Genomic DNA, 15,944 nt, shown 5'->3' on the forward strand with positions numbered 1-15,944 from the left:
TACTAAAACTTTGTTGGTTTCCTAAAATGTGCTCATTAGGGTGTTTATATCCCTTTGACAAACATTTGAGCTTGAAAATGTTCGAATTTAAATAACTTCTTTATTACCGATAGGAATTGATCTCTCGTAAGGGATTAATTGAATGACTGCACTGATATAAATATTGCCATAACCATTATCAAATAATCTTGGATATAACACTTAGAAACGTGTGGCTGCATGTTTACTTGAAAGAATGCTGTGGTGTCTTTAGGTCTTTTATGTAGTACCACATGTTGTTTGATGGATTCAATGCCAGAGTTCAAAACAGATTTTCTACTTACATTTTCTCAGTTTATTATTGACCTCCTGTAAGGGACCTTTCTCCATGACTGCGCTCATATAAATACTGCCAAGCTCCAGCAGGAGGGGTGTTTTTGACTCCTGGTGTTGCGTTACTTTGTAACAATTTTGGCCCAATCTTAATGAAACTTGGTCATTATGTTACTATTGATGAGTTCCACATTGGGTTGTTTTGAGAAAAAATTAGGTCACTGGGTCAATTTATAGAAAAACATTGTTAACACTCGAAAAGTTCTCAATTTGGTCCCAATCTTGCTGAAACTTGGTCATAATGTTACCCTCTAAAATCTTAGACAAGGTTGTTATTGGATTGTCCAGACTCAAAAACTAGGTGTTACTTGCTTGAAGACAAGAATTTGGGGAGTAATGGTCCCTTTACACCTAGAAATACATGTATCATGATTTTCGATAAAAAAATTCATTTCAGTCATGGTTTTCTTGTTAACCATGCACACTATTGGGAATAGTTGTTTACCATCATGGCCTTCACCTTTTACTGACAAGCTCTCTTTCTACTGACAAGCACTTCGAATAGTTGAGGGCGATGAGACAGTTCTTATTGCATAATTATTAATATGCAAGTAAGCTATAGAAAAACAGCTATTGTTTATTTTGTTCCTCATGTTTAAATACTTCCTTACAAATAGTTTATTAATTTTTGTTCCTCGTGTTAAAATACTTCCTTATAATAAAAGTTACGAATTCTTGATTTTTATTTGCTTTCTTACTTTGATTGTTTGGGTATTGTCACAGCCAGGTTGTTGTCTGCGTGTAAAAACTGGACATTTTCAAATATCTTCAATACTATCAGAGGAATTAATCTGAATATAGACATGACATACTATGAGTGTGCTGTGTGTGTGTCCATACTGCGGTAAATACCACGGTATGATTGTGACATGCTATGAGTGTGTGAGGTGTGTGTCCATACTGAGGTAAATACCACGATACGACTGTGACATACTATGAGTGTGTCGTGTGTGTCCATACTGAGGTATATACCACAGTACGATTGTGCCATACTATGAGTGTGTGAGGTGTGTGTCCATTCTGAGGTAAATACCACGGGACGATTGTGCCATACTATGAGTGTGCTGTGAGTGTCCATACTGAGATATATACCACAGTACGATTGTGCCATACTATGAGTGTGTGAGGTGTGTGTCCATTCTGAGGTAAATACCACGGGACGATTGTGCCATACTATGAGTGTGCTGTGAGTGTCCATACTAAGGTATATACCACGGTACAATTGTGCCATACTATGAGTGTGTGAGGTGTGTGTCCATACTGAGGTAAAAACCACGATACAACTGTGACATACTATGAGTGTGTCGTGTGTGTCCATACTGAGGTATATACCACGATACGATTATCTGCGTGTAAAAACTGGACATTTTTAAATATCTTCGATACTATCAGAGGTATTAATCTGAATATAGACATAGATACTCACTGACAAGGTCCATAACTAAAAATTAACCCAAACTTAGTTTGTAGCATCCTTGCAGATTTGTTCAAATGGGAGCAATTGGCCCCTATTAGGGGCAGCTAGAGCCAAAATAAAAACAACATTCAAACGTCTTCTCATTAAACGCTTGAAGGATCATCATTCAACTTGGTGTTTAGCATCAATATAAGGTTCTTTCTGAAATTTGTTCAAATGGGAGTAATTGGCCCCTATTTGGGGCGGCTAGAGCTATAACTAGAAAAACCTTGAAACAACTTCTTTTCATGAACCGCTTGATAATCTTCATAAGCATAGTCAGCTCACGTGTGTGCATAGTTATAATCTGTAAATATCTCCGTAATGACTTTAGTACAGCTTGTGAGAGGTGACTCTTGACCTCTACCCACCGTAGGACTTGGAACATTCCAGTCTTTGAATTTTGTCCTCTATACGAAAGATGAAGATGAAACCTTGGTCTGTAGGATCTTTATAAGATCCTTTCTCAAGTTTATTCTAATGGGAGGTTTTGGCTCCTATAAGGGGCCACTAGAGCTAAAAATAGAAAAATCTCAAATGACTTTCTCAAGAACCGCTTGATGGCTATTCATCAAACTTGGTCTGTGGCATGTTTATAAAGCCCTTTTCTCAAATTTGTTCATATGGGAGCAATTGGCCCCTATTGGGGCTGCTAGAGCTAAAAGCATAAATTGCTTTGAATGGTTACTTCTCATAAACTGGTTGATGGATCTTCATCAAACTTGGGATGTAGCATCTTTATAGAGTCATTTTTCGGATTTGTTCAAATGGGGACACTTGGCCCCTGTTAAGGTCCACTAGAGCTAAAACTAGAAAAACGTTTAGAATACTTCTCATGAACCGCTTGATGGATGTACATCAAACTTGGCCTGTAGTATCTTTATATGGTCCTTTGTCAATTTCTTAAAAATGGGGGCACTTGGTCCCTATTAGCGGCCGCTAGAGCTAAAACTAGATAAACCTTTAAATGACTTCTCATGAACGGCTTGAAGAATCTTCATCAAACTTTGTAATATCTTTAGGGGTCCATTCATATATATATGTTGAAATGGGGCACTTGGCCCCTTTTAGGAGCTGCTAGGGCTAAAAATATAAATATATTGAAACGACCGCCTGCTGGATCTTCATTAAACTTGGTCTTTATCATTCTTATAAGATCCTTTCTCAAAGTTTAGATGGGGGCACGCACTTGGCCCTTAGAAGGGGCCACTACAGTTTAATATAGAAAAAACTTCAAATTCCTTCTTCTCATGAACGGCTTGTTGGATGTTCATCAAACTTTTCTTGTAGCATCATTATAATGTCATTCCTCACACTGGGACACTTTGAAGAAACAGCTGTTGTTGGTGTGTCCATACTGAGGTAAATACCACGGGACGATCGTGACATACTATGAGTGTGCTGTGTGTGTGTCCATACCGAGGTATATACCACGGGACGATTGTGACATACTATGAGTGTGTGAGGTGTGTGTCCATACTGAGGTAAATACCACGGGACGATTGTGACATACTATGAGTGTGTCGTGTGTGTCCATACTGAGGTAAATACCACGGGACGATTGTGCCATACTATGAGTGTGTCGTGTGTGTCCATACTGAGGTATATACCACGGTACGATTGTGTGTGCGTGTTTGTATGTGTGTGAGAGCGTGTGTGTGTGAGAGCGTGTGTGTGTGTGTGCATACGTTGATGTTTTGCACAAATTGACGAATTACAACCAATAATAATGACCTTATAAAATTAACGGGACCAAACGCATACACGACTTAATTATTATTTATGGAATAATAGCATAAAGTTAACTTAATACAAAGCTTTAACATGGTTAAATAATTCATTAAAGCCAATATTTTGTTGAGTGTAATGCCTTCTCTTTTTTTTAAAGAGTTCACGTGTTAGCTATGCAAAAACAGACTGCAGTTTTCATCCCGGTTTCAAATCGGACAATTCAATTTATTACCTCAAAACTCTGTTTGATATCTTAAAAGGATTCCATGCTATTTTGCATTAGATAATGCATTTGAGTACCAATAATACACTTTTAAACAAAACCGCAATTAAAGTATACGTTGAATTTGTTAATAAAGACAATTATAGTTTCATTTTATGTCAACTGTTAACGTTATGTATCCGAGATGCGTGCCTACAAAATTGGAAAAAAACACAATTAAATACATGATTAAAATGTCAAAACTGTGATAACATTGCATAATTTAAAAAAACGTCTACTCTCATAACTTAAAACATATTTTATTTTCCGTAGACAGAAAACTATACTTTATCATTTCATGACTCTTTAGAATAAGAAAGTAGCTCCGTTTTTTAATGTTAGCGATGACATTTGTTTTTAATCATAGCCTTTTTAATACAATCCTTCCTAAAATTTATTAACAAGGACTAAACGGGATTCATAAAGAAGGAAAGCGAAGGAAACATTATATTGTTGAATGTATTTATTAATATCGTAAACGAACAATAAAACAAGAGCACCGCCATGAGGGTGCAGACCGCTAATCTATTTTCTTTTTAAAGGTCAAGGGACTCTCAATTTCAATCACAAAGGAGGGAGGGTTGGAGTGAAGAGGGGTGTATAGTGTGGGGGTGTGGACATTTATTACATTACCTTCCAAAAAATGCGAAAAATGCGATTTTTTTTTCGGGGGTGGGTGGGCGGGGGGGGGTAAGGGTTTCTTGGGTGCGATGGTTGGACAGTATTTCAAATATAAAATATTAAAAATAAATATTAGTGTTTTTTAACCGTTTCAAAAAAATAAGTTTGTGGGTGGGTGGGGTGGGGTATAGTGTGAGGGTGTGGTGGTCATTTGCGAGATGATCTTAAAAAATGTAAGGGGGTATTCGGGGGGCGGGGGGCACGGGGATGGTTTGGGTGGAGTCTATTGTGGTATGGCAGGTAAGAGTAGTTTCGTCAAAGTATCAATCAAATCTAATCATAAATAAAGAAGTTATGGCAATTTTAGCAAAATTTAATAATTTGACCTTGAGAGTCAAGGTCAATCAAAGGTCAAGGTAAAATTCAACTTGTCAGGTACAGTAACCTCATGACAGCATGAAAGCATTTGAAGATTGAAAGCAATAGCGTTGATACTTTAGAAGTAAAGTGGATCGAAACACAAAATTTAACCATATATTCAAAGTTACTAAGTCAAAAAAGGGCCATAATTCCGAAAGAATGACAACCAGAGTTATGCAACTTGTCTTTTTACTGTACCCTCATGATAGTTTACGAGCGTTCCAAGTATGAAAGCAATATCTATGATACTTTAGGGGTAAAGTGGACCAAAACACAAAACTTAACCAAATATTCAATTTTCTAAGTATAAACCCATAATTCCGTCCAAATGCCAGTCAGAGTTACATAACTTTGCCTGCACGGTCCCGTTGTGATAGTTAATAAGTGTTGCAAGTATGAAAGCATTAGCTTTGATACTGTAGGAATAAAGTGGACCTAAACACAAAACTTAACCAAATTTTAAATTTTCTAAGTATAAAAAGGGCACATAATTATGTCAAAATGCACGCCAGAGTTATTTAACTTTGCTTGCCCAGCCCCCTGATGATAGTAAGTAAGTGTACCAAGTGTGAATGCAATAGCATTAATACTTTCTTAGAAAAGTGGACCTAAACGCAAAACTTAACCGGACGCCAACACCGACGCCGACGCAAAGGTGATGACAATAGCTCATAATTTGTTTTCAAAAAATATATGAGCTAAAAACAAAGTTAATTTGTGGGTACTATTATTACGTATTCGACATGACGCCAATATTTCCGTTTTCGCATAACTTTTTAATAATATAAATTTAAGTAATTACAGATTGTATAAAACAGAATGCGTGTACTACAGACATTTTAATTGGCAACATCGATCTCCTACAAACATTATTTTCAGATGAACCATATTTCTTCTTGACGGCAGTCAAGTATCATTGGACATTTAATTAGCACCTTTCAAACATTTTCCACTTTATACGAATTAACATTATATACAATATTATAATAATTCAAGAATACAAAAAGTAATGTCACTAAATGCAAGAATAAATATAATGGTATAAAGATGAAAACATTAAACATTTATTTTGATTGTTGAAACGCACATGTACTTGCACTAACAACAATATAATACCAAGTTTGAACGCAATATTTTCATAAGTTGCAAGAATACAGTTTTATAAATTGAAAATGAAAATAACATTGAAATATTTAAAACAAATACAATCGATATTTATAGAATAATACACCAGACAAAAGTTAATATAATTGAATCGTCTAATAATATAAACATGGATATGTGAAAATTACCAATATTGAATATTTTGTAAACAAGCTTTATACAACTTTCAATACACCAGCGTAGATCAAAAGTAGGCAAATTTTAAAGAATGTTTTGAAACATATGTGTGGACTAATATTAAATCGCATTAAATCTGATCATATATACTTAATACGAATTCGATCAAGGTTCGTGCAAGACATAAAACTAATCTTGAATAAAGTACACTTTAAAAATCATATAACTTGTATACAAAATAAATGATTTCGAATAACTCGTTTATTTAAAATGCACACTATTTACTTTTTTTATAAATAATGGCAAACTCTAGTTAACGATTATTTGAGATAAATATAAAATCAATAAACTCAATTGCTTAAATATTTGTATAATGATATATAACTATGTATAAGTTTTTTGTATTGTATATTAATTTCAACAAATATGTTTTCTTGTTTCCATTTATTTTTACTGTGAGAATAATATAAGTTAATTTGTATACTGAAATAGCATATACCTTTTAGTTCACGTATGTTTACGAGAAATTAACTGAAAAATAATACATAAGTAATATAATACAAAGTCGAAATGTTAAACACGCTATGAATATACAAGCGGGCGTCTGTCAAATGTGATTGGTTGTTTTTTGTCTAAATTACGTGTTTTGTCTAAAATTAATGCTAAATAATACATGGCATAACATAATAAGAAACACTTTACTGTCACAACAATTAAAGATGAAAACACTTACGTCAAACAATATTACAACGTAGGGCCAATGTACCTTCTTTAAATAAATTTAAATTCTTCAATGACCTTTTACATTTAAATTTGAGTACAGGCAAAATATGAAGTTGATATGTGATGGATTTCTGCAAATTTGATAAAGCTTTAACGCTTTAACAAATTGACGCGATTGTGTGTTGTTTCTGTGCCAAATTCGACTTTCAAAACCTTTCAACATATTTAATTTTAATTGAAATCTTTGTTTATTCTTGAAAGGGGTTTTCTAATAGTATCTTTATGATTTTTTTTCTCGACATACTTTTAATAAACATTTTAATTTAAGTATATGACACAAGTGTTAATAATTAGTAACAAATTACTCATTATAATAAATAATCCCACGTAAACTATTGCAAACAAGTATACTTACAATATGAATGTAAACAATAATAATTTGCAATCGGAAACAAAAAAACGAGGATGCTATGCAACAAACTCGTAACAAAAGTAATATATAGTAGTAGTGAACAACAGACAAAGCATATAAGTTAGTAAAGTGTTTTGTAAACTTTACAATTATATGCAGTTGTGTGTTGAAACAAAAAAAAACATATACACATTACATCAAAAGGAAAAAACAAACATCTTCCAGTGTGAAAAGACAACACATAATGTGTAAATTGTAATCACATATTAAAAAGGCATAGAGAAGCATTTCTAGGTGCATATAGTTATAATATATACCAAAAATGTCCTACATTTTATTTGATTAGCGATGCGCTTTAAAAAGTATTAGTAAAAAGTGTTTACAACTACAACAATCATCAAATTTGAATTCTAAGTTTGTAAGACAATAGCATTAAACGGTTCCCACGTAAAATATAGTTTGCTATTTATTTTATGTCCATCCTTTCTACTTCAACTGCTTCTAAGACTGCGTCGATGTCATCTTGTAGATACGGATGAAGGTCTGGTTTCTCAGCAATCAACCTGTTAGCACCTATATTTATAAAAGAAGACGGTTAAGATTTCCCTAGATCGTTCACCTTTTAATAGAAGATATTTTGAATGACTACGGTCTGATGTCAACTATTTATAATCAAAGCTGAGTACTTGAAGGTTTCAGAAAAATGTTGAAAGATTATTATGGTTTATAAATAAATATAAAACATGTCATTCATATTCCCCGCCAAGGGCCAATTTGAACACAGGCGCATACCACACCTGTTGGCCTTATTGTTTCAGGTGTAAAGGTTTTTACGACAAAAGTCTATATGAAACACGTGTAAATTTGAGCGTGGCAAGTTTTGATTGAAAGATATAAAACACTGACTCGGTCATGTTCAGAAAAGAAGATGCTACATGATACTTGCTATCAATCTCAATGCAAACTTTTTATCACAAGGATATGATTTGAGCCACATTCCAAATATCAAAGCTGTGGGCATTGTGTTTTAAGGGCCCTATGTAATTATAGTAAATGTATCTAAATCATGTGATCCCCAGAGACATGACATGAACACACATGGTACTGGACAACCATACGATGTTACGTGTCAAATACCATCCGGCTATGCGGTTGCAACGCTTTAAAAAGAGTCTTCATTATATAAATATAACGAAAACAAATAATACCTTAAGACAAGGCCTATTGTGACCCCAGGAGACTGATTTGAGCACACTTTAACACTGTGTAATATCACATATCAAATATCAAAGCTATTGGCGCTGTGGTTTTAGGGACGAATGTTTTTTGAAGTTATGTAATATAATTCTCTTTATTATATCTGACCGCCAAGATAATAATGCCAAATTGTAACCCCATGGGCATGATCTGAACAAAATCAGGAAAGGACTACCATTATATGTTACGTGAAAAATACCAAACACTTAGCTTTGCGTGTTCAGTGGTTAATGTTGTTTAAAGATCTCACATTAAACAAATATGAAACACAAGTTTTCCCTCGGGTCTTGCCAAACTTTGTAGAGCATCACCATAAAGCGGTATATAACAGATACCTCACATATGGGCCTTGCGGTTTACGATATTTTAAAGGTTTTGGATACATACATATAAGTAAAACATTTAAACCCTTCCCTAAGTGGTCAGAAAATTTTGACCCAAGACATGATTTGAACAAAATTGGAAGATAACCGCCTTATGATGTTACATATTAACTTTTAACTCCTGTGATTTTAGAGAACATGTTTACAGTTTACGCTATAAGTGATTATAAATCATGGGTGTTGCTAGTTTAAATCCAAAGGACATGATTTAAAAAAAGTATTAGAGGACCACTTAACAATGTTACGCCCCAAATATTTAAAGGACAACATATTTTTTAAGTTATGATATATATGATATATTTTTGCTCGTTAAACCTTAGATAATACATGCAGCGAAGCGCAACGATTTGAACAGTTTCGAAAGAAGGTCGCTTAACAATCATTCCTGCAAAGTTAAAAAAAATATATATGGCGGTTTATGAGTTATCTTTTGTTACTTTTACACACAAAACAAAACAAATGATTCACATAGGATAAAACGAGCTAACCAAATACAATCTTTGCATTGTAATTGTAATGTAATTGTAGTTGAATCGTGCACGCGGTTTTATGTGTAGTTTGTGCTTATATTGTGGTAAAGAATTGCCGGAATGAAAAATATCATGGATAATCACTTGTTTTGTCGGAAAAAAGGTTTTATTAAAATGACATTTAATGATATATAAAGAAAGAAAAAGTGCATGACATCTTACCAATGACAATGTGAGAAGCGTCTCCTGTGTTGCGTATGTTTGGACTTGGAGCTTTTTTAGATGGATCTTGTTCGTAGATATTCTCAATTGCCCTTGCTTGATTGTTTCCAGACCATATCAATGGCAGCGTCTCTTGTACAGTTTCCTTTGTCAATTTTTTTCTATAAATTAAAGCACCATTTTCATAAAAAAATATTTGTACAAAGTGCTGTTTAATTATTCATACCACATGTTTACATATTTACAAGTATTTAATGTTATATTATGCGTTTTACCTTGGTTCATTTAATCTTTGGTGATGCGTTTTCCCCATGACTAGAATCTCGTACAGTTGACTATAATTCTTGTCTGTTTGTGATTCCGGCATTTTCTTTTCCTCTCTAACAGCGGCCCAGAATATGGCCTTTATTCTCAATTCGCTAATAACGCTTTCGGTAACATCCGATGGACATCACGCGAAGTTTATTTCAAACACCACAAGCTCACCTTCTACATTTGATTTCACCTGTTTTGTAATGTAAAATACGTAAAACTGCAACATTACACATTTGGTAAGTAACACACACACACACCCACACAAAAGAAATCAAATCAATTATAAAAATATATTGTTGAAAAGAACTACATGAAATGAAATGGATATATTTATTATTTTTCATTTCCCCGATCTTATAAAATTGTACGCATTTATTGATAAAAAATCAGAGAATTAATTCAGTGAGATGCTTTCCAGCTGTTTATAACATTTTATAAAATGTTATGAGAATATCACGTTGGAGAATCACACAATTTAAATGACTTTCGGAGTCACTTTGTACGCTGACAACACTTCAACTATTCGAAGCCGTTAAAGATGTAAATAACTCCAGCAGTGAAGCTAGAGCATCTGTGCCTCACACATAGTACCCGATATTAGTTATAAAACGCGCTAATTACTTTTACAGGTATTCAAATATTATACGCACGTTATATTCAAAAAAATTAATCCAGCATCTAACGTGTTGAAGTTAAAATATTAAAATAACTTGCATTCTTAGGTTTAAACAAGCTATAGATTTGGCTTTTTATGAAAGTATTTATCATAAAGAGTAATGTTAATATTTAATGAAATGGGTCTCTTCTATTAAGTGTATGACATATTTTCTTGAGTGTGCAACCGATTTGTTTTGTCATCATAATTATCTAAATGTGTTAAGCAGCATCTTTAACAACTACGTATATTAAACAGTTGTTTTAAAAATAAAGCACTTTTCATGCCCGACCTTCTAGAAATTAAAAATAACTCACGCCTGCGTCAGTTGTCCATGAATGATCCAATGCATCTATTTTTGATTGTGACAACTGTGCTGTGTCTGTTCTTTTCTCGTATTCCTCAAGCAACTAAAAAAAGTGACTATACACTGTATAACGCATGTGCTTACTTTCTGAAAATGTAAACAAACATAGCATATATACTATAAAAAATATTCATGTACAGGTATGTTATATATATTGTACGCATTGTTATTAAAAGTATCAACCAAAACTAAAAAACTAGCTGTTTATCGTAAAAAATGTACCCTTCACAATAATTGCTTATATCTTTATCGTGCATTATATACATTAAATAACCGAAACGAACGAAGATGAGATTAAAAGAAACACATTTTAAAGTATATATCATATTAACAACGTGTTTATACAATGTACTATATATTCAAAAATTTGTTTATCGATACTCTATCTAAATATTTGCAGCTAATTATTTTTGACAAATAACCTTCCACTTGTCGTTGTTTTTCTTTCTCTTGTAATGCCATCAACTGCTCTTGATTTTAATATAAATCCTGTTGTTCAGATGGCTCATCTGTTCGAGGTTTCTTTGATTTATCTTTTTTGTCATACAATTCAAGCAATGGTTTCAACAGTTGATACTGAGATGAGTAAAATATGTTCTAAACATTATAGCCAGCGGCGCAGATTTAATATGTATGTGTTCGAACGAAAAATAACACAGTTGTATAATATCAACAACATGTATGCATTGCATATAAACGCTTGAGAAAAGTAATATTTATCGTATTGTAAGTACCTTCTTTTAGTAGACTGCTGTAACTTCGAATCTTCATCATGCGATATCGTTGCGTTTTTTTATCAGCAACAAATAAATGTAATGGACGAACTTCATCCTTTGAAATTATTTCCTTTATTTTCATGGTATTACATATCCGTTTAGCGACTTTAGCCCTATCCTAATCAGCATAAGTATTGACCTTCTTTGCACAATCCATTTTAAATTGGTCGAACATCTTCTTTGCACAATCCATTTTAAATTGGTCGAACATCTTCTTTAAGTATTGTTCGCATTTTAATTATAGATCTTTCAAATTGTTTACAGTACTCTGATGGTCTTGAGTTATAGTTTTACCAATTGTATGAAAGCAGAAATACACTCTTATATATGAAAATTTATTTTACTTTGGTCTGTGATTCTTCTTGATTTTTCCACGTGAATTGTTTCGTGTTTTTTTTTTACAATTTATGAAAAATAGTGCATACACATGAAAAGTGTATTGATTTTGATCATAAGTCGATTGATAAGGTAGACAAGGGTGGATGGATTTATTTACTGATGAATGAATAAATTAGTGGATGGACTTTAATATATTTTGATTGTTTGATCTATATATGTATGGATGAGCAGAAAGATGGCTGGGAGTTGCAATGCAATGATGGATGGATAGAAGGATAGGTGGATGGGTGGATTGGGGCGATTGGATGTTTGTGAGGTTTTATGAATTGAATGATGTTTGATTAAACAATGGTGGATTTGTGGATTGATTGATGGATGGATGGATTGAGGGATTGATGGTTGCATTGATGAATACATTGATGGATAGATCTATCTATCGATCGATCGAAGGACTGACTAACAAACGGACGGACGGTGTCACGGAAGGACAGAGGGATGGATGTAGATGCTGGAAAGAAGGGGGATGAATGTCTGTATGATTGGAAATATGTAATTTTATGTCTTGTAAGATTTGAAGTAATGATTTGGTAAATACATGTTTGCATAGTAATCAATCAATTTACAGCATACTTTCTATATATAAACGTAATGAAATATCAAAATACTTTTGACAACGAAACTTGATTACGATATCAAATGAGTTCATGTGTATAAACTAAAGGGGCAGATCGACGAAGATATTGTCAACATATACAGGATATTTTCAGTAAAAAAACAACAACATAGTTACTAGCTGTCTGTGTCACGAAAACCTATATATTTTCGTAGGTATACAAACACTATAGTATCTGTACCTGAAATATATATCATCAGGATTTATTTATATATATATATATATATATATATATATATATATATATATATATATATTAATGATAATATTAATTGTGTTAAAAGATGGTTATTCAATAGACTGTGCAATTTTTTAATGTTGGTAAAAAAACAATTAAAAAAACTTTACCCGTGTTTAGGCTCTGTCACACAAACATGACAGCAAACACTATGTGTTTCAGAACAATAAGTCGTGATTTCATTTTTATGAATTGCATTGTTCTAGAATAGCTAAGTCGAAATCCGAACTTGCTGACGTTGCCATTACTTCGTAGATTTTGTGTGCGAAACCCCGCTGAAATAAAATGTATAAACGTTATGTTCGTTTTTATAAGGTTTTACAGCGCTACCTTACATAATTTGCGTTATCGTAACGTTATTTGTCCCACTTCTCAGCTACTCAACTTTAATGTTGACTTTGTTAGTTGTTAGTAGTGATTATCGTATGTTTACATTTAATAGGTTTAATGAATGCATAATGACAAGAAATCTTTAAGGCCAAGACCCACGTGTGCAAATGTATAGAATAAACATAGTGTGCCACATATAAACACGTGTGAAACACAGACAAATAATCAAAGCAATTACATGCTGAAAAAGTTCTTATAGTTAAACGACAGTAAAATTCTAATCGAAATACCATTTTCTGTTGTATGCCTACACAAAACAGATTAAAGAAGGGATTCTCCATATCACAATAGATGTACGTTTAAGAAAATACAAAACAACGCAGACGGACATTACTATAATTAGCTAAGCAAACATTATTTGTACTTAGTTATGAAAGACCTTATCATATAGGCGGCCATCGTCGTGTCGTCTTTCTAGTCAGTGATTTAAATACATATGCATGTAATGTCTTGACAGCATATATTGTTTATCGTGTATGCACGTTATTATAATGCATATGAATATTCACGCATCCGTTAAATCCACTCGATCTATTTGGGTGGCGTTGAACCTCCTAGTGACATGGGTTTGTCCGCCCAAATAATGTTGGTAATTTAGCCTTAATGGTGCAAGTACTATACGCATGACCAAAATAAACTATTTCTTGTTATTTATTACGGTAATATATTTATTTAAATGGGTAGACATAACGATTTTGCACTGTAAGTACGGTACAAACGAAAAGTAGAGTTTCTTTTGTCAAATCCGCTCCTTCACTTCACGTGACTTGCTTAAATCAATCACAGCAAGCGCGTTACCTTGTCGCAGAGAACAATCGTCGTTCCTTGGTTATTTTTCGACGTTGGCAGCTGCTTTGCCATGTTTTACTCTTTACAAATTTAACAATTACCCGCCAACCCTAATTTTGCACATATATCGGTAGTTGCGTCTTATTTCTTGTACGAAAATAATGAATTTCCTTTCGTTCATATTGCGTTTATATTGTTGTATTGCGATATCATTACAACTTTTGTTTTGGTCGGATAAAATCCCTTCCGTATATACTATTTGAGGTTATGGAATATGTTACATTTATATTTATATCATATTATGTTTACCTATGGTGTTTACTTATAGGCATGTTCACCTGTCATTATTTGTGACTATAGCTTGACGTTGTCTTTAAAACATGGCAACAAAAAGCGAAGGCGATTCATAGCGTGCAGATGTCGGACACATGTTACCTATTTTAAGCCCACAATACAGATACTATCCATTATTTTTCGTTTAACATGTTTATGGATTTGTTAAGTAGTATTTTTAACTATATGTTACTGTAAAAATTGTACAGTAAATATTTAACATTCACGTGTACGAATAAAAATATACACATTTTCAAACTGCAAACGGATATTGCACGTTCATGACTAGTGGTTTCTGGTCCGCTAAGATATGTAATCGGTTTTGCACAATATGTTATTGTGAAACTGTGTGCAATTTTATGCGTCTACCTTAAAAGTGTTTAATCATATTAAATAATTTTGAATAAATGACCAATTACATTACAGACAGTTTTGAGTTTAGTTTATGACATTTAAATGCGATTTCAGAATGGTCATTGATTAAAACGGACGCTTAGACAGCACAGTCTTTTATAGTGTCTTTCTTTGCGGTCATAGTTTACGCATAGGCATACTCTTATTGTTAAATCTCGTGTTCGTCGAATATTATTTCGCTTTACTTTGTCTTGAAAATAGAATTATTAGTTATGTTGAACGAATTAAATATTAAACTATAACTAACAGCGCGTGATTATAATATGCAATGCTATCAAAGTGTATCATTGTCCGATTGTACTAGAAGATGACATTAAATGAACTAAGGAATACGAACGATAGCCAGATTAACCATATTTATAGAGAATAATAGGTTAGTGTTGATAATAGATCAGGTTTATCATACTCGGCACGAAAACGAAAACGCACTCGTAAAGGCTCGTGCTTTTTGTTTTCTAAGCCTCGCATGAAAAACCTAATCCATAATCAAGACTAATCTATTATTCTATTTATCCCACATTTTATTCTGTAAACCTTTATATTTAAACAAAGTTAGTTTAACTGGATAATTTCGCTGGATTTATGACGTTATTTTGTCGAAAAAAAGACGTCTTTTCGTGCCGTGGTTTATTGCAAAAATTTAATCAACGGGGCTATAATAAACCAGATTCGAAAAACATACCAACTATTTCATTTATTTAGAATAAAAGATCTGAACAAAAAGTAATTAAACAGCAAAACAAATATGATAAGATAGAAAATAAACATTCACAAAATGTGGAACACGTTCAATAATATTTTGCTTCACACTATGAAATAGACGTTTTGGAACAAGAAAACAGCGATATATGCTTTCAAGTTCTTGTGAAGTTATCAAACGATGATAAATGATATCTCGACTTTTTATCCGAATATGAATAGTTCCAATCTTTGCAAGACATGAAAAATAACAAATGCTCAGGCTAAGATTGGTTAACAATATATTTTATAAACTTTTTGGACCGACATAAACAATACTTTATCAGTTCAATAAACTAGTCCTTTA

General features: G+C 33.0%; 1 long non-coding RNA gene across 2 annotated transcripts; it reads right to left on the reverse strand.

The window, feature by feature from the left end:
- Positions 1 to 9,891: 9,891 nt before the first annotated feature.
- On the reverse strand, positions 9,892 to 12,915 carry LOC127841205 (uncharacterized). 2 transcript variants are annotated; one of them, XR_008030760.1, is made up of 4 exons: positions 11,682 to 12,915; positions 11,370 to 11,480; positions 10,898 to 11,034; positions 9,892 to 10,115 (listed from the first exon to the last, which is right to left on the reverse strand). It is a non-coding gene; the product is annotated as an uncharacterized LOC127841205 (long non-coding RNA). The 2 variants fall into 2 exon arrangements; XR_008030759.1 differs by having other exon boundaries at positions 11,370 to 12,915.
- Positions 12,916 to 15,944: the final 3,029 nt, after the last annotated feature.

Source organism: Dreissena polymorpha, chromosome 8 (assembly GCF_020536995.1).
Source record: "Dreissena polymorpha isolate Duluth1 chromosome 8, UMN_Dpol_1.0, whole genome shotgun sequence".
Taxonomy (NCBI): domain Eukaryota; kingdom Metazoa; phylum Mollusca; class Bivalvia; order Myida; family Dreissenidae; genus Dreissena; species Dreissena polymorpha.